Source organism: Panthera onca, chromosome B1 (genome assembly GCF_046562875.1).
Source record: "Panthera onca isolate mPanOnc1 chromosome B1, mPanOnc1 haplotype 2, whole genome shotgun sequence".
NCBI lineage: Eukaryota > Metazoa > Chordata > Mammalia > Carnivora > Felidae > Panthera > Panthera onca.
Window position 1 is genome coordinate 53411831 of NC_138342.1, and position 24429 is coordinate 53436259.

The following is a 24429-nucleotide window of genomic DNA, read 5'->3' on the forward strand; positions in this document are numbered from 1 at the left end:
CTGTTCTTCATTTTATTACCTTTGTTATACCCATACAGACTGGTGTCTTCTAACTTCAGCTACAGAAGAAGGAAGGAAATGTCAAACCAGGAAAATGTTGTGAATCCCTCAGCAGTTCAAACTGTATCTACTGAGGTACATATGGTGTGGCAGATTTTTCCAACTGTACAACAACTCTTAGCCATAAGCTTATGGTTTGTAAATATATGGTGCACACATTGAACCAAGAGATAAAAACAAGATCCTACACAAGAGAACTCATATTTATACCCAAATACTTAGTCCAGGTAGACATAGTTGTTATGTATTACTTCTGGCCTGACATGAAATAGTATAGGCATATCCATCAAACTGGCAAAATTTCAATTTTATAATATTTCTGGTATACCTAACTTAATAATACTGACAATTAGTAGATGATAGAAGTAACCATTCTACAAAATGTAAGAAACAACGTGGAGGATTACAATCTTAAAAAACAATGATATTAAGGATATATTGGATATTTGTTTTCAAAATATATAAAGAACTCATAGAAGTCAACATAAAACAAAACAAAACAACAACAACAACAAAAACAATCTGATTTAAAAATGGGTAAGGGACCAGAATAGACATTTTACCAAAGAAGGCATACAGATATCCAAAAGACACATGAAAACATGCTCAAAATCAGTAATCATCAGGGAAATGCAAATCAAAACCACAATGTGGTATCAGAATGACTAAAATTGAAAGAAAAATAAAGGTTAACAAGCATGTGGAGAAAAATGAACCTTTGTGCCCTGTTAGTGGGAATGTAAATTGGTACAGCCACGATGAGAAACAGTATGGAGGTTCCTCAAAAAATTAAAAATAGAAATAGCATATGATCTAATAGGTCCATTACTGGTTATTTACCCAAGGTAAATGAAAATATTAATGTGAAAATACACGCTCTCCTCTGTTTATTGCGGCATTATGTATAATAGCTAAGATATTGAAGCAATCTAAGTGTCTATCCATAGGTGAATGGATAGGGAAGATGTGGCATACACACACACGTGCACACACATACACACACACATACACATGCAAACACAAAATATGGAATATTGCACAGACATAAAAAGGGATGAAATCTTGCAATTTGTGACAACATTGATAGATCTAGAATGGATTATGCTTAGTGAAACAAGTCAGACTGAGAAATACAAACACCATATGCTCTCACTCATATGTGAAATCTAAAAAACAAAACAAATGAATAAACAAACAAAAAACAATAAAATCTTTTTTTAAATTATCACTTATTTAAAACTTTGTAGACCCCAAGTTTCCATTCCTGACCCATTTATTTGCCTTTCACATTTTTTGAGAAATATTGGTTAATTTTGTAACATCATGATCATTTTTTTTATTATCCCCCAAACATCTCTAATGTCCAATATCTCTCCTGTATAAACCCATCTCTATTTCCAAATAACAGCCAAACTCTAGCTTATTGTTTTCCTTCATTCTCCAAAACCTGCTGTGTGTGTGTGTGTGTGTGTGTGTGTGTGTTTTGCAAGGAAAATAGCCTTTGGCACCAGGAACTCAAAAGTCCACTAGGAGTGAAAGAGGACTGATAATGAGTATATAACTTTGTAAGTGCAGTTAGAAATACTGGCAAAGGGGGCACCTGGGTGGCTCAGTCAGTTAAGCGTCCAACTCTTGATTTCCACTGAGAGTTCATGAGATCAAGCCCCGCATTGGGCCTCTGTGCTGATAGCACAGAACCTGCTTGAGATTCTCTCTCTCCTTTCTTTGCCCTTCCCCTGATGTGTGCACATGTGCTCTCTCTGTCTCTCCCTCTCTCTCTCTCTCTCTCTCTCTCTCTCTCTCTCTCTCAGTATAAATAAATGAACATTAACAAAAAGGAATGTCGATAAAGGTCAATAAACAGTACAATAAATACACTAAGCTCAAAATTTTAACTTGTATTAATACAACCTTGTGATTCCAAGTTAAAAATGGTTCTTGTGCTCGCTTAGGCAGCACATACACTAAAAGTGGTTCTTGATTTCCACATTAATCGTACAATTACATCTACATTCTTTAACATGACATAACAACTGCACACTCTTTTTTTCAACCAGCAAGCCAGCATCATATCCCATCAGTTCCCATATCTGTCCTTTCTTTATATGCCAATTACACTAATATAGCTATTATTTCCAGAACATACCAAGATTTCGCTTATACATTTGTGCAGCAAAATGCTTTTATCCACCATTTGGGGTCAGTGGATCATCTGTCATTACTCAGTTCAAATAGTTCTATGATGCTTTTCACCTTCCAAGTCAAGAGTTAGATACAATTCCATTATTTGGTTTTTCTTATGTATCATAAGATATATAAAGTATACATATTTCATTATCATTTATTTGATATACATATATGCAATATATTTGAACATACCTTACTATATTTTACAACAATTTTTCAAATTAGACACAGTCACTGAGTTCCAAACTCGGCCATTACTATATCTTAATATAGAATGCATGTTCTGCTAATATTACACTAATTTTTATGTATCTGTTAACTACTAGTAATGCTTGCTTCTGGTAAAGTATTTTTTGAATAAAAATATACAAGTAAATGTAACTTATGCATTGAAAAATAGTTGATGTTTTTAATTTAAATGTAATAAAAAACACAACCTACTTATTTGTCTTTCACTCGCCATTTTAAGCTTCTAAGTGGGGCAAATTTTTTGCTTCCACTGGATAAAAAGTCTGAGAGCATATGTACCTTTTCTGCTTATTCTTAGGTGACAAAAATTCAAACAGTTGCTTGAAGTGGAACAACATGGTCTTGATTCAGACCATTGGGCATCCATTTCAATAGATTAATCAACACTTTTCCTTTTATTCCAAGGTGAACTTTCTCTTCTTCTCTTGCATGTAGAGCCTGCTCATTGTAGGCTTTGTCTTTGCATTTGGTAAAGAAATAAATCTCATTTTAATCATCTCTTATATTCTTGGCTTAGCTCTTCAAAACCACGGGGAGAAAAATTCAAGGAATAATGAGGCTCTTCCCCTAATGGTATTGTTCTTATTCCCATGTTAGGTTTTTCCACTCTCTGGACCTGAATGTGCTTGAAGCAGATCATTCTCATTGCATTCTGCTGTGTTCTCTAGAGACTCCTCAGCTTGTATCCCCCAACTGTAATTTTCCAGAGGCTGCTGCTAGTGGTTTTCAGTGGTTCATTCCACACAGACTCTCTGCACTGAACTTTTAAAAAATGACCCCAAGCCTGATAATTGCTTCAAACACTTGCATTCGAACACTTGGTTTGGAATTTCGTATCAACTGTGTCATGGTCCCACAGTGGAAAATTTCAATTAAATATTAAATTTTATATAATGAAGAAAATGAAAGTTGATTCCCAGTGCCAAGTGCCACATGGAGATAAAAACCGTTAATAGATTTGTGCATACTTTGAAAATATTTTTAGGGATATAGAAGCAAATCTTTACACACATACACACACACACACACACACACACACACACACACTAGTACGTCTGTGTGAATTTACATGTGCATTGTCTTGTGTATGTAGAAACACATGTACATCTGTGAATGTGTTTTATTTTAAATGTTTATTTATTTTGAGAGAGAGAACAAGCGTGCCTGCATGGGTGCATGCGTGCATGCATGGGGCAGGGAGGGGCAGAGAGAGAGAGGGAGAGTGAGAATCCCAAGCAGGCTCCACACTGTCAGCACAGAACCCCATGCAGGGCTCAATGCCTTGAACTGTGAGATCATGACCTGAGCTGAAATTAAGAATGGGACACTCAGCTACACTTACCCAACTAAGCCACCCAGGTGTCCCACATGCATGTATGTATATGCATGTATATATGTGTGTATATATATATATATATATATATATATATATATATATATATATATACTACAAATTCATATATACTATATATGTATATGTGCACTATATGTATATCCATATGTAAACTTTAGCAACTTGCTTTGTGCACATCTTTCAAAGTCTGCATGTTTACTGGAATGGTGCAATGTCTGTTATGTTTTGTTCTTTTCTTTTACGTTTTATTTTTTTCAACACTTAAACAGGGCATAGGCATATATTTGAAAGAGACCATCTGTTTCTTAGACAAGCCATGAGTGACCTGCTTAACTTGGAAGCACCAGAGTCCAGGTGGACAGACTGTGGCAGTTGTGTTAACAAGCGCTAATGAACGAGGTTGGCTGTAACTGTCCTCTGCATGGAAAGGACACAAAAATTAACACAATATCCATTGAAACATCTTTTCAGTGGCTTTACTGGTCAGAGGGGTACTGACAACCATATGCACCATTATGTACTTCTTTATGTTGCTTATTGTGGCTTTATATAGATATATTATTTTGTTAAAATAAAGATTTGTTAGATGTTTTAGGTAAAATTATATAAAATTTCTCTTTCTACACACACACACACACACACACACACACACCACATATACATATAGTATCTTTTTAAGAGCTCTTTTTCTGGTTGTAGTATTTTGGGATAATACACATATTTATAAATAGCAAATATAAAATATCATCAGGGGATCCTGGGTGGCTCAGTCGGTTAAGCGTCTGACTTCAGCTCAGGTCATGATCTCATGGCTGGTGGGTTCGAGCCCCGCACGGGGCTTTGTGCCGACAGCTCAGAGCCTGGTGCCTACTTCAGATTCTGTATCCCTCTCTCTCTGCCCCTCCCCCACTCACACTCTGTCTCTCTCTCTCTCTCAGAAATAAACATTAAAAAAAAATCATCATCCCCACTATGTAAGATAACTTTGTTAACAGTTTAATATGTTTTCTTCCTGTGGCCCTGTCAATTGTATTTCAATTAAGAAACAAGATAAAATCCATATTATTCACTACTGCTTAAAACATTAGAATCATTTTGATTTTTAAAAAATAGCATTTTTGCCTCTTAGGTGCTCTTTTAGGATTAGCATTACAAGTAATAATGTGAACACCTTGGACATTTTGCAACTCTGATTTATTTTCTTATATTTTATTACAGTAGAATTTGAAAAAAATCAACAAGCCAATGGATTTTCTTTATTATTTTGTGAACTTTCTGCTCTCTCTTTTATAACTCTATCACTGTAGATACCCTATATTCTATTTCCCATCTGTGTTTTCATCTCAGACTATTGTCTTTGTTTCTATTTGTATACTCTGTTTTTCTCTCGCACTGGTGTTTCTTTATGGAGTTGGCAGTTTCTAGATCTACTATCATTCTGCCAAGAAAGGGAGCTTCCTGGCCATGAGGCACAATACCTTTCCCTTCCAGGAGACAAAATTCACCTGTATTTCCTCCAGGTTTTCAACAATTAGCACACACGCGCACACACACACACATTATCACCCCTACTCCACATCCAGCCATTTGTCTTTTCCACTTCAGTGTCTCCCACAATGTTCTGTATTCCATTATTGCTACCATAGATAACTTTGCGTCTCCTAAACACGGAGACATTTCAGTGCCTCCTGCTACTGGTACCCCATACCCAGCAAAACTCTTCTTATTTTCATCCACTACTGTGAATTTTTTTTCATTTCCTTGGCTTATACTGACCTAGAATCTGCTCTCAAGAAACTAGTCTTTACTCTCTCACATACTGTATTTTTAGGTATAGGAATTAGGAGTGATGTCTCTTTTCATGTACCATTGTTGTTTATAGTCTGTTGTTCACCCACTCATCTGTAAACCGCATTCTTTTATGGCCTCTCTTTTAGGTTCTACCATCCACTTCGTTTCCTTATTACTTGTAGTCCTTACCTCAGCTTCCTCTTTTCTCTCCACCACAATGGGTTATGTCATCATCAATGTGGACAAATCCTTCAATGTAAGAACTTCTCAATTTCTTCACTGACTTTCCTGCACCAAACTAAGCATACTATCTTCACCTCAGTTACTCACTCCCAAAATTACACATTCAAGTTTGTTGTAATTGGACAGCATTAAAATCACTCAAGTATTTCACCCTTAAATCACAGAATCCTATTCTTACACTTGCTTCTAACTATCCCCCCAATAATTTTTTAAGCCACTGACCTCTGAGTTAAAGATGGAACAAAGCCTCCATCCTTCTATATCTGAATGCATTCTATCTCATTTCCCTTCCACTTTAAGAGAATAAGTCATGACCCCTCTAACCCACCACAGGAGCTTTTGGATTCCATTCTGTCCTGTTTTCTTGGAAAACTTTACACTGTTATTTTTACCTCTCTACCTCTCTTCTCCCAACTCCATCTGTCTTCCTCCTTTTATCTTTAGTATTTGTCCTTTGTCAATTGGATCCTTTTCACTGCTTTTGGAAAATCTAAAACTCTGTTACTAAATGATAGAAGAAAAAGAATTACACAAACACACACACACACACACACACACACACACACATACACTTCCTCTCAAAACTCTTAAATAGGCTATACCTTATTTTCCATGCAATTATTCTCTTTAATTTTTTTTCTAAGCTCATTCCTTCTGTTCTGTAACTCTCACAACACCCATTTAGTACCCAACTAACTCTAAGTGAATTCATTTCCTCATAACTCCGCTCAAATAACTCTTGCGAAATTCTTAGAATCTCCATGTTTTTAAATTCAAAGGCCATTTTTTCAGTCCACAAATTTTCTGTCCTTTCAGCAGCAATCAACTTTGTTTACAATTTTCAGTTTTTGAAAACTCTTCCTTTGGATTTCAAGACCCCACACTGTCATCAGTTTTCTCTTACATTTTTGGCAAACACTTTCGTTTGCTGTCCCCTTCTACTCAGCCATTTAATTTGGGCATTCTCAATCCCTATTCTCATGTTCTGTTCCCTTCCCTTCTCCTTCAGTGTTCTTCCCTAGATTATCTATTCCATTTCACAGTATTAATGATCTCCTGTATACTGATGATATGTAAATTTATATTTCTGGCCTAGACATTTCTTCTGAGCTTTAGAACAGAATATCTAAAAAGCCACCTAACATTTGCACTTGAATATCATTTGTTCTCTTTTATTTAAAATTTTTTATTTAAATTCTAGTTAGTTAACATATATTGTAATATTGTTTTCAGGAGTAAAATTTAGTGATTCATCACTAACATTTAACACAATGCTAAACACAACAAGTGCCCTCCTTAATACCCATCACCCATTTAGCCCATTTCCTACCCACCTCCCCCTCATCAACCCTCAGTTTGTTTTCTAGAGTCCCTTATGGTTTGTTTCCCTCTCTCTCTGTCTCTTTTTCTCCTCCCATATGTTCATCTGTTTTGTATCTTCAATTCCACATATGAGTGAAATCATATGTTATGTGTTTTGCACTTGAATATCTTAAAGATACCATAGAATCATTATGTCCTGTATGGATTAAAGGTTTTCCCCTTTAAAATAAAATTTATTCCAGTGGTTTTTTTCTGTTCTCTGTTATCAGTAAATGATAACATTCATCCATTTGTGCAAGCCAGTGATCTAAGACTCACACCAGATACCTTTCCCTTTTTTAACTCACATATAACCCACCATAAATCCAATTAGTTTGGCATCCAAAGTATGTCTTATTTTTTCTATTTCTCTCCAGCTTTATTGCTAACATCCTAATATGAGCTCTTGAAATGACTTTCTGACTGGTTTCCCTGCTTACACTACAGTTCATCGTCCATCCACCATGCTGTCCTCTTTTATGCAGTGATCATTTTCAAAAATAAATCTCAGCATGTCTTGCCTGTACTTGAGTGGTGTCATTTTGCTCATGGAATAATAATTAAAATTATTGCTGTGTTCTTTAATATCTGGCATGATCTAGCTTTAACTACTTCCTCCTGGTCATCAGACATAATACCTTCTCCATTTTACCCTCACTTCTTTGCATTCCTTTCACTGGCCCTCTTTTAGTTCCTTAAACACATCATGCAAATTTTGTGAGGCGAACGTGGTAACCACTATACTATGGAAACTGGTGTTTCTGTCTGGTCACATCATGCAAATTTTATAATGGGGTCTTTATGCATGTTGTTTCTCTTAAACTTCACCTTCTTAGTTAATTCCCACTCTTACTTTAGATACATTCCTAACTCAACTGTTGCTTTCTCAGGGAAACGTTTTTTACTATTATATAGCTACACTCATAGTATCATCGACAGATTAATATTTTAATTTAATATTAATTTTTATGACAGTTTAATCATTGTTATTCTTCTTATGTAAACCATGAAAGCTGGAGCCCCCTGTCTGTTTATGTTTATTTTTGTAGTCAGATGGTCACCAAAGTTGAGTCTTGGATATGTTATAGGCACCCAAAAAATAATTTTGTGAAAATATAGATAGGTTTTACGTCTTACCTTATAGTGGCTGATTTCTTTTATGTATTAAGGATGCTGGGCAGTTTTTCTTGTTTTAAATGATTTCAATGAATGATTTTCTGAAAGGTCAGCAGACCTCTTCCCTTTGTTTGGTTTTAATTTGTATTTCCAGCAGACCCCAAATTTGAGTGTTTTCTCTTGCCCCTTTCTAGAATGAGGAGGACATATGTATATGCAAACACAGTATTTATCTGCAGTTCATATGTATGTTCTGTATTCATCATCTTGATTATTTTGGAATTCTTGAATCAGTTTCATTGCCTGGAAGTAGTCTGAGGTGTGCAGCTTTTAGACCAGGTCCAGAAGATATTCATCAAGTGCAATCCTGACAGACAAGGCTGTACCACATTACTCTTTTTTTTTCCTGAAAATTTGCTCAAATCAAAAATACAGGATTGCCCAGAATGATACAGGGTGCTTCCTGACATTGGTCCTTCTGAGAGAAATTTTTTTGTGAATCTCATTTTAAGTTATTTATTTTAAAATATTTATTCATTTTTGAGAGACAGAGAGACAGAGAGAGAGACAGAAAGACAGGCAGAGAGGGACACAGAGAATCCCAAACAGTCAGTACAGAGCGCTCCCTATGTGGGGCTTGAACTAACAAACCGTGAGATCATGACCTGAGCTGCGAACAAGAGTCGGATGCTTAAACTGACTGAGCCACCGAGGCGCCCCTGTGAATCTCATTCTAAAATGAAGTGTCACTTCAAGTTTCCTTCCTAATTTAATTACATATTTCAATGTTTGAACGATCAATAGAGAAAAAATGGAAGAAGGACACCGTTCTTTGGCTTCCTCACAATGTAGTACTGTAAAAGGCAACATGCACTATAAACAAATCTTTGTTTTCTTCATATAAAAAGAGTACTCACGGAGCAAGAAGCAAAAGGTAAATAGACCTAATACAAAACTGAACAAAGTGTCTGAAGAATGAGTTTAAAAGCAGAACAAGTAAAATTGCTAAACATGAAAAGTCAATTAAAGATATGCAAATGGGAGCAGGTAGCACCATTTAAACTTACCACATTAGTAGCAATTTTAACTTTAAAACATAGAGGGTTGCATCCTCTTCTCCTTGGCTTTGTTCTCCGTTCCTGTGGGTTTTTTTGTTTTGTTTTGTTTTTGTTTTTTATAACTTTCATATACCAATCAGGTAATCATGGGAAATAGGAACCATCATATCTTCTTTTCGGAAGTGTGATATTTTGAAGAGAGATAATGAATTCCCAGAACCTAGTGAAATATAAAATGCAAAATATCTGGAGCCACAAACCTAAGTTTTTTCTTCAAGACCATTCAATAAAATATAAATACATTTATACCATGATGTTCATTGTATCATTTTTAAAAATCCTAATTCCTATAGAACACAAAAGGAGCACTTTCTGGGAGAATACACAGGAAAATATTAACATTTGTTGCCTCTGGACAGTATAATTTGGCGGGCTGGGAGAGAGGACTATACTCTTCACTTTCCACATTTTAGTGCTATTTAAATGTGTGTGTGGGGGGGGCGCCTGGGTGGCTCAGTCGGTTAAGCGTCCGACTTCAGCTCAGGTCACGATCTCACGGTCCGTGAGTTCGAGCCCCGCGTCGGGCTCTGGGCTGATGGCTCGGAGCCTGGAGCCTGCTTCTGATTCTGTGTCTCCCTCTCTCTCTGACCCTCCCCCGTTCATGCTCTGTCTCTCTCTGTCTCAAAAATAAATAAACGTTAAAAAAAAATTTAAATGTGTGTGTGTGTGTGTGATCATAAAATTTTAAAAGTGTTAGAATGAAAACTGTATAAACAAAATAGGTAACAAAAGAGAAAGTAAAACGAAATGGCAGTACTTGTGCCGAGGAGACAGGGGCTTGTTTTCTCCTTCTGTTTGTTTGCTTTGCATTATTGGCATGCTGGTTATCTAAGTCTGAAGGAAGGGTGTGGTGGGGCGGGGAGGGCCGGGGAGAATAGAGCATTAGAAACCCATGGGAGCATCAGTCACCAGTTGTAATTTTCAATTATATTGTAGATAGAAAATATACTGCTCATGTTTTTGTAATCAATTAGCTGTCTAATTCAGTTGGCTTTATTATAAGCTTTTGACTTTTTCTTTTCATAGCTATTTTAGTAAACGTGTGTAGGCTCAGTAATAAGTAAGGTTAATGAGAGCATTTTAAACCGAAGTTGATACATGTATTAAATATCCTAACATAATAGTGTTGAGGTTGAGGGCAGCTGAAACTAGTTCTTGTAGGCACCGTAGGACTTGGTATAGTTAGGTATATGTTTAGGATCAGGGAGCAATAGCATGTTCTGTGTCACTCCTTGCATTGTAATTAGCCTTGGGGAGGACACTTATATTTGTATCTTGGTTTCTTAATTTGTAAAATAAAACAATAATGGCAGTCCTATTAACTTCAATGAGATGACAGTTTTGAAAAAATGTATTCCACAAGGGTGTAGTGATTATTAGCAGTACAACCGATTTATGGTCAGGAAGAGTAGCACAGGAAGGAGACTGCCTCCAGTTGTCCTGTGCATATGGCAACAGCTTCCAGACCCAGTGCTTGCCTCCTATAGGCCATTCTCCATTCAACAATTTAATGATATATATTTATTATTCTTCTTATTATTATTATTATTATTATCATTATTTAGAGAGAGAGAGGGGATGTGTGCCCTGGGGGAAGAGCGGAGGCACAAGGAGAGAGAGAATCTTCAGGAGGCCCCACACTCAGCATGGAGCTCTGCACAGGGCTCAATGTCCTGACTGTGAAATCATGACCTGAGCAAAATCAAGAGTCTAACGTTTGAGCCCCGATATATAGGTTTTAAATGAATCACTTCATGTCACTTTTATGTTTACATATCTCCAATCACTTTCTATCACATTAGAATGAAATATAAACTCCATCATAATTTAGATGAATAGAAACAAGCCCCCTCCCCCCGCCCCCCGCCTAATTCCCTAATCCCATGTCATATTCTCTCCATTGCTTGTGCTGCTCAAGGCAGCTTAATGTACTTTAAGTGCACCGGTCTCCTTCTCCTTGTTCTTCCTCTTTACACTTCCTAGAATATTTTTAAGCTGGATGTTTGCGTTGTTCTTCCTCTCACATTATTTATCTCCACTTAGATACTTCTCTTCCATAACCACCCTATCAAAATAGTTCTGCACATCAGTCTTTATCTCTTTACCCTGAAACAATGTTACATATTTAAGTGTTTAGTTGTTAATTGTCTGAATTATTCTATTAGGGCAGAGACACTGTTTCTACTAATTTATCCCCGGAGATTAAAACAGGCAAATAATATATTCACAATACATAGTTGCTGAAGGAGTAGATCTGTGAGTACTTGGATGAATAAATATTTTGTGATATAAAAACTACTTAGCTGTCCTGATTTCCATATATGATATAGATTTTTATTTTTTCTTTTGATATCTAATTTATAAAGATAGAGTTGTGTCTCATTTTGATAATCCATAATAAATATCCCTAAAAATTGGTGATTATTGATTCAGGATTTCACTGAATTAACAAAATGCAGCACTACGTTTGCCATATGATCTATCAGGACAATTTGAGACTTATTTACCATATACAAAAAGTAATGTTTTTTAGAAAATATGAATATAGTCAATTTTTAATAACTCTTTCCCACTGATATTTTTTGCCACAGCACAGTGAGATGTGGTGACATATATATAGGCTTCCCACACTGACACAGGCATACAGGCACACACTCCCTTTTCAGCATTTCCTAATGCTACCATCTGTTGTGTTGTGTTAAGATAGCAGACAGAAAGTATAGCAGTCCACCGAACCATTGAAGGATTTCTCTCATTTTCACTTAACAGTTTTATGTAGGAGCTTCAGTGTTGGCATCTGGATGATACATCTTCAAATGAGCTCAAGTGCTGCGTTATGAGCTTGGTAGAAATAAATTTGAACTTGGTGGTTTCTTGTTTGTCCATTCAGTTTCAATTTTAGTTTTAAATTTTACACGCATATGCATAAGTGCCACTCTCTTTCCTATATAGACGGTCATAGCTTCTTATCTGTAATTATTTATTTACTTAAGAAATACAAGTCTGGGGGCGCCTGGGTGGCTCAGTGGGTTAGGTGTATGACTTCAGAGGAGGTTGTGATCTCACAATTAGTGAGTTCAAGCCCTGCATCAGGCTCCCTCCTGTTAGCTTGGAGCCTGCTTCAGATTATCTCCTTTCTCTCCACCCTCCCCTGCTCATGCTCGCTCTCTCTCTCTCTCTCTCTCTCTCTCATTCTCAAAAAAAGAAAAGACATTTTAAAAACAGAAATAGATGTCTGAATACTAAAATTATAGATCATTGGTAAATTAGCTAACAAGTATTAAGATAAATGAAATATATTCAATCACACGGCCGTTTGCTTTCTCTTTTCTTTTTTTTTTTTCTTTTTAAATGCAGGTTAACTGCTTATAGATCTTATTTCATTTCATCATGAGAACAACCAAATGGAGTAGATAGGGTTGTCCTCCTTTTATAGTTGAGGTGAGTGAGCCTGAGAGAGTTAAAATGACTTTGCCAAGTTTGCATGGCTGAAAGATGATAGTCAGGCTATGAATTCTTGATTAACCCAAAGCCCATAGGTTATTCATTACTACCACAGTGTAATCTTGGAAAAACCACTTAGCCCTCTGATTTACATACCTATAAAATGGAGTATTTACATTGTTCTTATCCATTCTTGGATAAGGTTGGGGTACTGGAAGGTTTTGTCCAGCATGAGCCTCTTTCCTTAGCTTCTGACCATGCAATGTGGGATTAGGTCCTAATCACATGTGCTACCCTGTTGTCTTTTCTCTTTTTATGTGTTTGGAGACATCAAAAATAAAAATTCCAATACTTTTTCATTTAGAAAGTAAGAGATTTGTTCTTTTAACTAAAAGAATTCTCATACAATTAAAAGAATACAACACATATCCACTAAGGGAGAACACCACTTTAAGTGGTCTCAGCAGACTATAAGGCTCTCACCATTCAGAATTTCTTCACCTATTTTGCAGTCTTTGATTATTTGACTTTCTGCATCCAGGAAGAACCCAGGGACAAAGGCTCTGAAAATGAGATGAGAGCGGATACATACCACCTATTCTGAGTGACTTCTTGAGTTTTTGTTTCTGCAAGTTCCTGAAGAACTGGGAAGATGCCAGGCAAAATGACCAGTTGCTCATTTTTCAGGTTAAATATGTTCTATGATTGATGCTCCAATTGCCAGTAAACAAGAAGTAGCAAAAAAAGTCAGCAATTGCCTGTATTTCAAACATCAGCCTATAGTTTCCATTGCTATATTGATTGACAACTCAAACAGGCTTGGGTGTTTAGATTAAAACTTCAATTCAAAGGGCTGAAACCTTAGGACGAAAACTCCCATATTCCCTGGAATAGGAAAGTAAACCAATATGTCAAGGCAAACTTGAGTGTTAATGTAGGAAATGGTAAAGACTGTGGTAAATTGGAGAGCATATGGCATGTCTGAAGCTAGCAGGCACAAGTAATGTGCAATTGATTGTTGCTAGAAAGGAATGTGGATCCAGATTTGTCAGATCTCCTAACTTTTCAGGAGAAAGCAAAAATTTGGACATTAATCCACATACTATTCTTAGTTATTTTACAAAGTCGAAGGACAAGTTAAAATATTATCATAGTACTGTAGAAGAAAAAAAAAGGGAAGAAATAAAGAAAAAAGGCAAATTCAGTTTTCTTGCCACTACCTTGAAAATGCTGGGATAGAGAATGATATCATGTTTTTCCTGACCTTTGCTAAGATGTTTTCTCAGCATTTATTTGGATAAATAAATTTATCCATTTATCAAAGCCATTTATCAAAGACCAACATATTATTTTAAAGTTGGATAGCAACCCAGGGGTTTAGAATGATGTGCATAGTTTTAGTGTTTGGATATGTATGTGGTGCATGAACCATCACAATATATCTTGAAGACTTACACATTAATATGTAAGGATACATTAATATACAATTAAATGAAATAATAATGGTTGTGAGTCAGCTACTACATTGTCTGATTATAGGAGATGCTTAATTAGAAGCTATGATAGTATTTTTAGTAGTTATTTTAGAAAATAAATTTGTTAAAATTTGTTAGCTTTTATAACTGTGTTAATAATGATTAACTAACAAGTTCCTAGTATTTGGTATTTTAAAAATGTAATCTTACCTGTGAGATAGGGAAAATAGTTATTATTTTTGGTCTTCACTCTATCAGATGAAGAATATAAGACTTGAGGTGTATGGAAGAGAGAAGGAAAAAAGAGAGAAAGAAAGTAAGAAGGATGGAAGGGGGCATATGGGAGGGAAAATGGGAAGAGAAAAGAGAGGGAGGAGGGTTTGGATTTGAATCCTTATTATCTGACTCCAGAACCCAAACCTTGTTCAAAAATTCTGGTGTCAACTCCAACATATAAAGAACTTGGATATTATCACTGAAAATCAACATTTCTTGGATCTGTCAGAGAACTAAAATTATAAGGCACATCACCAACCTGAATCTGGAGATATAGTTGAAATCAAGGGTCACATCTGAGATCTGCTTACTTGTAGCAGACATCACTGGAGTAAAAAAAAAATGGTTAGAATACTTACATGGCAATTTTGACAAATTTCTGGAGCTAAATATGTACTAGAATTGGAGTGAGAAACTTCTGGTGCCCTCCAGTTTAGAAGTGTTCACAGAAATGTCTTTTATTTCTGGAAATTCCAAAAAGTTATCATGATGAAAATCCAAGAAAGTTTTTGTGGTTCTATGCAGAGAAGAGGAAGAGAAATAGTGAAATGTGTCCATGCATTCTACATAAAAAATGGCCTTTCTCCATGGGGGGGGGGGGGGGGGGGGCGGGGAAGACCTTAACAGAGAAAGGGCATTTATCTTCCTTCCTGACCCCTTTGGCCTTCCTGTCTCACATAAAGAATATCTTCAATGTTAATGTTAACAAACTGAATGGATTCCCCTAAGGTTAAGAGCAAGCCAAGGTTGTCTTCTCTTACTGTTCCTATTCAACATTGTTCTGGAAGTCCTAGCTAAGCCAATGAGATAAGAAAATAAAATATAATTCATGTTGTTTGGAAAAGAATAAGTAAAACTGTATTTGTTGCAAATGATATGCTGTCCAATTTGTAAAACCTAAAGAATTGACAAAATACAAAATCCTGCAACTAATAAGCTACATAATAAGGTTACATAACTCCATGTCAATGTAAAACAAACAAACAAAAAATGTATTGCACTTCTAAATGCCAACAATGAGCACCTGGACATTTAAAAAACAATGCCATTTACAATACCACCAAATTATGAAACACTTAGGTATAAATCTAAAATATGTAGAGGATTATATATGGAAAACTGCAAAACTGAAATGAAAGAAACAACAGATTTGAAAAATAGAGAGTTCATGCCCATGGATGATAAGACTTACTGTTATGGTGTCAGATCTTCCTCATTTTTTTTTTATATCAATTACAATTCCAAAGCCAATTCTTCGTAGCTATTTGCAAACAGATTTGGAACTATATATGAATAATTATAAGTCTTAGAGTAGCCAACATAATACTAAAAGAGAACAAAGTTGAAGGGCTCATACCATCTAACTTCAGACTTACTATTAAGCTTCAGTAATCAATAGAGAATACTATTTGTGGAAAAGTAAACAAATAGATTATGGAGAGGATGAGAGTCCAACAATAGAACTATACCAATGTAAGCAGCTGATCTTTGACAAAGGAGCAAAGCAATCCAATGAATGGAAGATAATCTTTCCAACAAATGGTGCTGGGACAATTGGACATCCAAATGCAAACAAACAAAAACAGACAAAGACATTACACCTTTTATGTCAGTTAACTAAAAAAGAGCATAGACCTAAATGTAAAGTAAAAATTTAACAAACTAGAAAAATACTTAGGAGAAAGCCTATGTGACGTTGAGTTTGGCTATAAGTTTTTAGATGCAACACCACAAGCACAACTCATAAAAGATAAATAAGCTGAGAAGTGTTATAGACTTCTGCTCTATGAATGTATCTGTCCAGAGAATGAAAAAAAAAAAAAATCCATAGATTAGGAAAACAAGAACATATTTGCAAAACACATATCTGATAACTAAAATATAAAAAAAATCTAAAATATAAAAAAAGTCCCATAAAACTCAACAATTAGAAAACAATCAACCCAGTAAAAAATGGGCAAAGAATCTGAACAGACTCCTCACCAAAGAAGATACACAGATGGTAAAGAAGTATATGACACAATGTGCTACATCATTTATTATTAGGAAATTGCAAATTATTTATTTTTTTATAATCAAAAAATTTTTTTAATTTTTTTTACATTTATTTATTTTTGAGAGACAGAGAGAGACAGAGTGAGCAGGGGAGGGGCAGAGAAAGAGAGGGAGAGACAGAATCAGAAGTAGGCTCCACGCTCCCAGCTGTCAGCACACAGCCCAATGCGGGGCTCCAACCCATGAACTGTGAGATCATGAACCGAGCCGAAGTCGGATGCTTAACAGACTGAGCCACCCAGGTGCCCCCCAAATTTTTTTTTAATGTTTATTTATTTTTGAGAGAGAGAGGGAGACAGAGCACGACTGGGGTAGGGGCAGAGAAAGAGGGAAACAATCTGAAGTAGGTTTCAAGCTCTGGGCTGTCAGCACAGGCCCGACGCGGGGCTCAAACTCATAGACCTTGAGATCATAACCTGAGCCAAAGTCAGTTGTTTAACAGATGCCCCAGGAAATTGCAAATTAAAAAAAAACAAACAAAGAGATACCACTACATACATATTAGTGTGTCTAAATTCCAAAAACTGAAAATAGCAATTTGCTGGTGAGAATACAGAGTATCAGGAGCCCTCATTCATTGCTGGCATGAATGCAAAATGGACATCTGCTTGGGAAGAGTTTTGACAGTTTCTCACAAAGCTAAACATAGTTTATCATATGATCTAGCAATCAGAGTTGGGACATCAATATGAACTAATGTTTAGCTGAATATGGAAGTAAATGGTTACATATAGAAATATTTGAAAATATGCATATATGCACAGATTAGAATGCACACATGTAATTCCTTGTTCTGTTAGCTGGGAGGACCTAGAAACAACAAAATCCTAGTGGCAACACATGTTGCAACCACCCAGATCTTGGTTTCTAATACCACTGCCTAAAATAAAGGGAGGACTCCATGGAGAAATTGCTGATTCTACAAATTTTTCCAGGATCTGAAAGCATCACTGAGTGACAGAAATTATAGAAAAGTTGAAACAGAGAAGCAAAAAAAAAAAAAAAAAAAAATACTAAAATGATGGGATATATCAAAGGGACACAGGAGTCAAAATCCAAAGCTGCAACAAGTTGGTCGACTAAATGAATGAAGGAGTCTTGGATTATTACCCAAAGTTTAAAATAAATAACTAGGAGTCCATACTAAATAAATAAATGATTGAATAAATAAATATGAGATAAAAAAACACTCTGTGCAAAAGAATTCCAAATAATTTATGTAGATAATTAAGTGGAGCACAACTCCTGACTCTTAAAATGTAGGCAATGCATAGTGACTTCCTTCTGAAATGTGCATCATGGAAGGGGAGTGGAGTGAAGTACAGTGGAGAAACATGATAGACAAACACTAGCTCAGCCAGGTGATCTCGGCTAAAATCACAATGATAAATCATGTTGGTACACTATACCCTTGGTATAAAGTGATGAAAATGGCACTGTACTTTCTTTGACCTTTCTCCTTCCGAAAATATCCTTAGTCCAAGCATTAGAAAAACATCAGATTAATCCCGATGTCCCAGTGGGATATTCAACATAATATCTGACTAGTGCTCCTCAAAACTTTCAAGATCACCAAAACAAGGAAAGGCTGAGAAAATGTTAGAGTCAACAGGAGCCTAAGGAGACATGATGATTAAGTGTAATGTGATATCTTAGGAGCCCAGAAGAGAAAGAGGACATTAGCTGAAAACTAAGAAAACCTGGATAAAATATGGACTTTAGTTAATGATAATTCATCAGTATTGATTTGTTAATTGTGACATTTTACAATACTAATACTTTTAAAAGACATCTAGGTGATTCACTTTAAAAAATCATCCCGGGCTCCTGTGGACAAGATCCTGGAAAAGTGTTTGTTAAGAGTATTCCCAAATTAAGAAAAAATGAAATGATTCTTTCCACTTGGGACCCACCACCCTAGATAAACCCTAGAACATAGGAATAATGGGAATGTAAAGAACATTTTATTGAAACTTAGTTTATCACAAACAGAAAGATTGAACTCAAATACCCATCAATAGGGAGATGAATGGATAAGTACTGGTACATTCATATAATGGATTATTTAAAGTTCTTAAAACGAATGAACAGACAGACATAAAGGAATACCTCTCAAAAACAGAGTCAAAATATGAAAGAGACTATTTTCAAAAAAACATTATAACAAGAAACATGCTAAACAATACTATATCTTCCCTAAAGATACATATATAGATAAAATATGCAAAATTTATGCAAATGGTAAACACCATACAAGCATATCTTGGAGATATTGCAGATTCAGCTCCAGATCACTGCAATAAAGCAAATATTGCAATAAAGCAAATCAAATGAATTTTTTGGTTTCTCAGTGCATATGAAAGTTATCATTACACTATACTATAGTTTATTAGGTGTGCAATAGCATTATGTCTAAAAAAAATAATGACATGCCTTAATTTAAAAAGTAATGTATTGGAGCACCTGGGTGGCTCAGTCGGTTAAGCGTCCAACTTCAGCTCAGGTCATGATCTCATGGCTCCTGGCTTCGAGCCACATATTGGGCTCTATTCTGACAGCTCAGAGCCTGGAGTCTGCTTCGGATTCTGTGTCCCTCTCTGTCTTTGCCCCTACCCCATTCATGCTCTGTATCTCTTTTTCTTTCTCTCTCAAAAATAAATAAATATTAAAAAAAAATTTAAGTAATGTATTGCTAAAAAATGCTAACCATCATCTGAGCTTTCAAAAAGTCATAATTTGGGGGCCTAGGTGGCTCAGTCAGTTAAGCATAGGACTCTTAATTTCAGCTGAGATCATGATCTCATAGTCTATGAGATCAAGACCCCCCAGTGAGCTTGCTTGGGATTCTCTCTCCCTCTGCCCCTCCCCCTGCTCTCTCTCTCTCTCTCTCAAAATAAAGAAATAAACTTAAAAAAAATCACAATCCTCTTCCTGGTGGAGAGTCTTGCCTTGATGTTGATGGCTACTGACTAATCAGGATAGTGGATAGTGGTTGCTGTCTTATATGGGTATGATTCATGGCTCCTGAACAATTACAATACCAACATCAAAGATCACTGATCACAGATCACCATAACAAATATAATAATAATAAGTTTGAAATATAGTGATTACCAATATGTGACACAGAGACATGAGTGAATGCTGTTGGAAAAATCTCATTAATAGACTTGCTTGACTCAGGGTTGCCACAAACCTTCAATCTGTAAAAAAAAAAATAATAATAATAAAAAGCAGTATCTGCAAAGTGCAATAAAATGAATCACAATACAAAGAGGCATGACTGTTTTCCAGACAGTTGCTACTACCACTGGAGTGCACTAACAAGGAAGAATGGGATGGATAGAATACATGGAGTATCAAATTTATTAACATTTTATTTTTTAAAATATCTGAAGTAAGTATGGCAAATCATTGGCATTTTATGAAGATATACAACAATTTTAAGTTTATGTAGTTTACATAAAACTATAATTTTACACCTACACATCTATACTTGGAAAATTTTATTAAATTTGTATATTTAGTAAATGAGATACTATAAAATTCTCTTTATGAACAAGAGCCACAGATAAACCATATGTTCTGTGATATGGATAATTTTTCTTTTGTTAACAGGAGCACTTTCTATATCACTTTAATACTTTGTTGCCCAACTATAACAACAATTAAGTACATAAATAGCTAATTAATCATTTTTAGTCTAAAAAATAGTTGTAAGTGTTATACTAGAAAATAAGCACTATAAAAGACCATCTACCATATGTGAATTCAGTGAAGATGCAGGGTACAAAATCAACATAGAGCAATCTATTGCATTTCTATATACCAATAGTGAAGCAGCAGAAAGAGGAATTGAGGAATCAATCCCATTTACAATTGCACCCAAAACCATATGATATCTAGGAATAAACCTAACCAAAGAGGTAAAAGATCTGTACTCTGAAAACTATAAGTTGAAGACAACACAAACAAATGGAAAAACATTACATACTCATATATTGGAAGAACAAATATTACTAAAATGTTAAAATGTCTATACTATCCAAAGCAATCTACGCATTTAATGCAATCCCTATCAAAATCCCAGCAGCATTCTTCACAGAGCTAAAAGAATCCTAAAATTTGTATGGAACCACAAAAGACCACAAATAGCCAAAGTGATCTTGAAAAGGAAGTTGGAGGCATCACAATTCCAGACTTCAAGCTTTATTACAAAGCTGTAGTTGTCAAGACAGTATGGTACTGGCACAAAAAAAGATATATAGATTCAATGGAACAGAATGGAAAATCCAGACATGGACCCACAACTATATGGTCAACTAATTTTTGACACAGCAGAAAAGAATATCCAATGGGAAAAAAAAAGTCTCTTCATCAAGTGGTATTGTGGAAACTGGACAGGAACATCCAGAAGAATGAAAGTGGACCATTTTCTTGCACCATACACAAAAATAAATTCAAAATGGATGAAAGATGTAAATGTGAGGTAGGAAACCATCAAAATCCTAGGAGAGGAGACATGCAGTAACATCCTTGACGTTGGTCATCACAACTTCTAACTAGATAAGTCTCTTGAGTGAAAGGAAACAAAAGAAAAATAAAGTATTGTGACTACTTCAAAATAAAAAGCTTCTGCACAGTCAAGGAAACAATCAACAAAACTAAAAAGCAACCTACAGGATGGGAGAAGATATTTACAAATGGCATATCTGGTAAAGGGTTACTATTCAAAATCTATAAAGAATTTATTGAACTCAACACCAAAAACACAATCCAGTTTAAAAAAAGGGCAGAAGACATGAATAGACATTTTTCCAAAGAAGAAATATAGGTAGCTAACAGACACACGAAAAGATGCTTAACATCTCTCAGCATCAGGGAAATACAAAATCAAAACTGTAACGAGATATCACCTTACACCAGTCATACTGGCTAAAATTAATGACATAGGAAACAGCTGGTGTTGGCAAGGATGTGGAAAAAGGGGAACTCTCTTTCACTGTTGGTAGGAATGCCAACTGGTGCAGCCACTGGAATATAGTATGGAGGTTCCTCAAAAAGTTAAAAATAGAACTACTGTATGACGCAGTAATTGCACTGCTAAGTATTTACCCAAAGGATGCAAAACTACTGATTTGAAGGGATACATTCACCCTGATGTTTATAGCAGCATTATCAACAATAGCCAAATTATGGAAAGAGCCAAAATGTCTATTGGCCAATGAATGAGTAAAGAAGATGTGAGATATATTTATATATATATATATATATATATATATATATATATATATATATATATATAAAACAACATGGAAGGAACTAGAGTGTATCATGCTAAGTGAAATAAGTCTGTCAGAAAAAGACAAATGTCATATGATTTCACTCATATGTGGAATATAAGAAACAAAACAGATGAACATAGTGGAAAAGAGAGAGAGAGAGGCAAACCAAGACATAGTATCTTAACTAAAGAGAACAAACTGAAGGTTGCTGGGTGGGAGGGTGAGTTAAATAGGTAAAAAGGATTAAAGAAGGCACTTGTGCTGAGCACTGGTGTTGTATGTAAGTGATGAATCACTAAATTCTATACCTGAAACTAATAATACACTGTATGTTAAACTGGAATTTATTTTTTATTTTTTATTTTTTTAAATTTTCTTTAACCTTTATTTATTTTTGAGACAGAGAGAGACAGAGCATGAACGGGGGAGGGTCAGAGAGAGGGAGACACAGAATCTGAAACAGGCTCCAGGCTCTGAGCTGTCAGCACAGAGCCCGACGCGGGGCTCGAACTCACGGACTGTGAGATCATGACCTGAGCCGAAGCCGGCCGCTTAACTGACTGAACCACCCAGGCGCCCCTAAACTGGAATTTAAATAAAACTTGGGGAAAGAAGAAATAAATGAAATAAAAAAATGAAAGAGCATCTACCAAAAAACAAAAATAAATAAATAAAATGAATAAAAGAGGATCTACCTATAAACCAATAAGCAATCAAAATCTTGCTGGCTACACAAGTAATTTCATGTTAAAAACAACAACAACAACAACAACAACAAAGGACTGTAAAATTAAATTCTTCCCCCCAACCAAGTGGTACCAGAAGGACTTTTTCTTGTGATTTCAGTAATTTGGACACAATATTATATATCTGTCTTTCCTGCTTCACTTTGAGGTCCTTAAAGGCCAACCTTGGTATCTTCATTTTTGTGACCCTAGCATCTAGACCCCTATCTAACAGATACCAGTGGCTCAATATATGTATCAACTGAATTTATTTCAGATGCAGTAACAAGAAAAAAAGACATAAAAAAAGGGACAACAACCCACAAAAGGATTTTATATTCTAATTCTTGCATGTGCTAATAAATGACCAAATTCTGGAAATTTGATATAACAAAAACAAAGAAAAAAACAAAAAAACTCCACAATTAAAAAAAATTAACTGTTTTATTGGCTTCTTAGGGACTGCTTTACACACATTCTTATAGTATCACAACTAAACATTAAAGAGCCTTCTGCTATTTTAAAAATCCAGATTACGATTGTGCTTAAAAAATGTATCAGGCTAACTTTAACTTTTCAATATGTAGCCCACATAGCATGTTCCATGGTTACTATTTTCAAAGAATATAAATGTTTGCCTGGCATTGCAGGTAGAAATGTTAAGAAAAGATAATATCTTGTTAAAAGAATAATGGAGGCTAAGAACTTTCATTCTATATGTGGAAAAACAAGTGACATTCTTGGGATTGAATATCTGTTTCTTTCTAATTAAAAGCATCACATATCAGAGTAAATTTTCTCAGTGCACAGAGATGCACATTTAGTGATATATTCAGAAAGTTTACACAGAGAATACTTAGTCACAGACACTTTATTCAAGGATATGCATGGTGCTGTAGGATAAGGCAACTGAATTTCTACAGAATGTATCATTAAGACTAAAATTTGATGTTCTCTTACTGCAGGTATTACAGCACTAAATACCACTTACTCTGTAATGTTCCTTTGCTTTCTCTTGTCCACTAGGTAATGTGCTCTATTAAGAGATAGTCTTTTATCATCTGCCTCCAAAATACTTAGTTAACACTATCTGCAGTGCAGGTGTTTAACATTCTAAACCATTTCTAGCCAATAGTAGTAAAAAATAATGAATGCCGTTTGACAAGCTTAAAAATTATCTTTTCAGAATGATTCCCTGAAGGCATATCTTTGTGTAATATGAAAGAAAAATCCAAAAATATTTTTGATTAGTTGGCATATTTTGTCCAAAAGTAGATTTATATTAGAGTGAATCCTTATTTTTCTTTAAAAAAAAAAAAAACCTAAGCAATGTCTATATGAATTTTGGCTGATTCCAATATTGTAAATTGTGGAATAAATTTCAGGGCAGATCATGAAGAATCATAGCAACATCTACATGAAAGATTAGTGATGCATCTTTTAATTTTTTTAAAAAGATTTGAAACAAAATGCCTTTACTACCTAAAACACATTAGACTCACTATGGAATAGTTTATATATGATGTGTTTCCTCCTGATCTGAGATACTTTGCCTACTTATTTTTCTTTCGGTCTATGTGTATATGATCTCATTAGTAAGGCTTTACTAACAGGTCAAATAATGTTCAACTTGAATTGCTTCCTACTAGTTACAGATATTCATATTTTTTGTATAGATGCCAACATCAG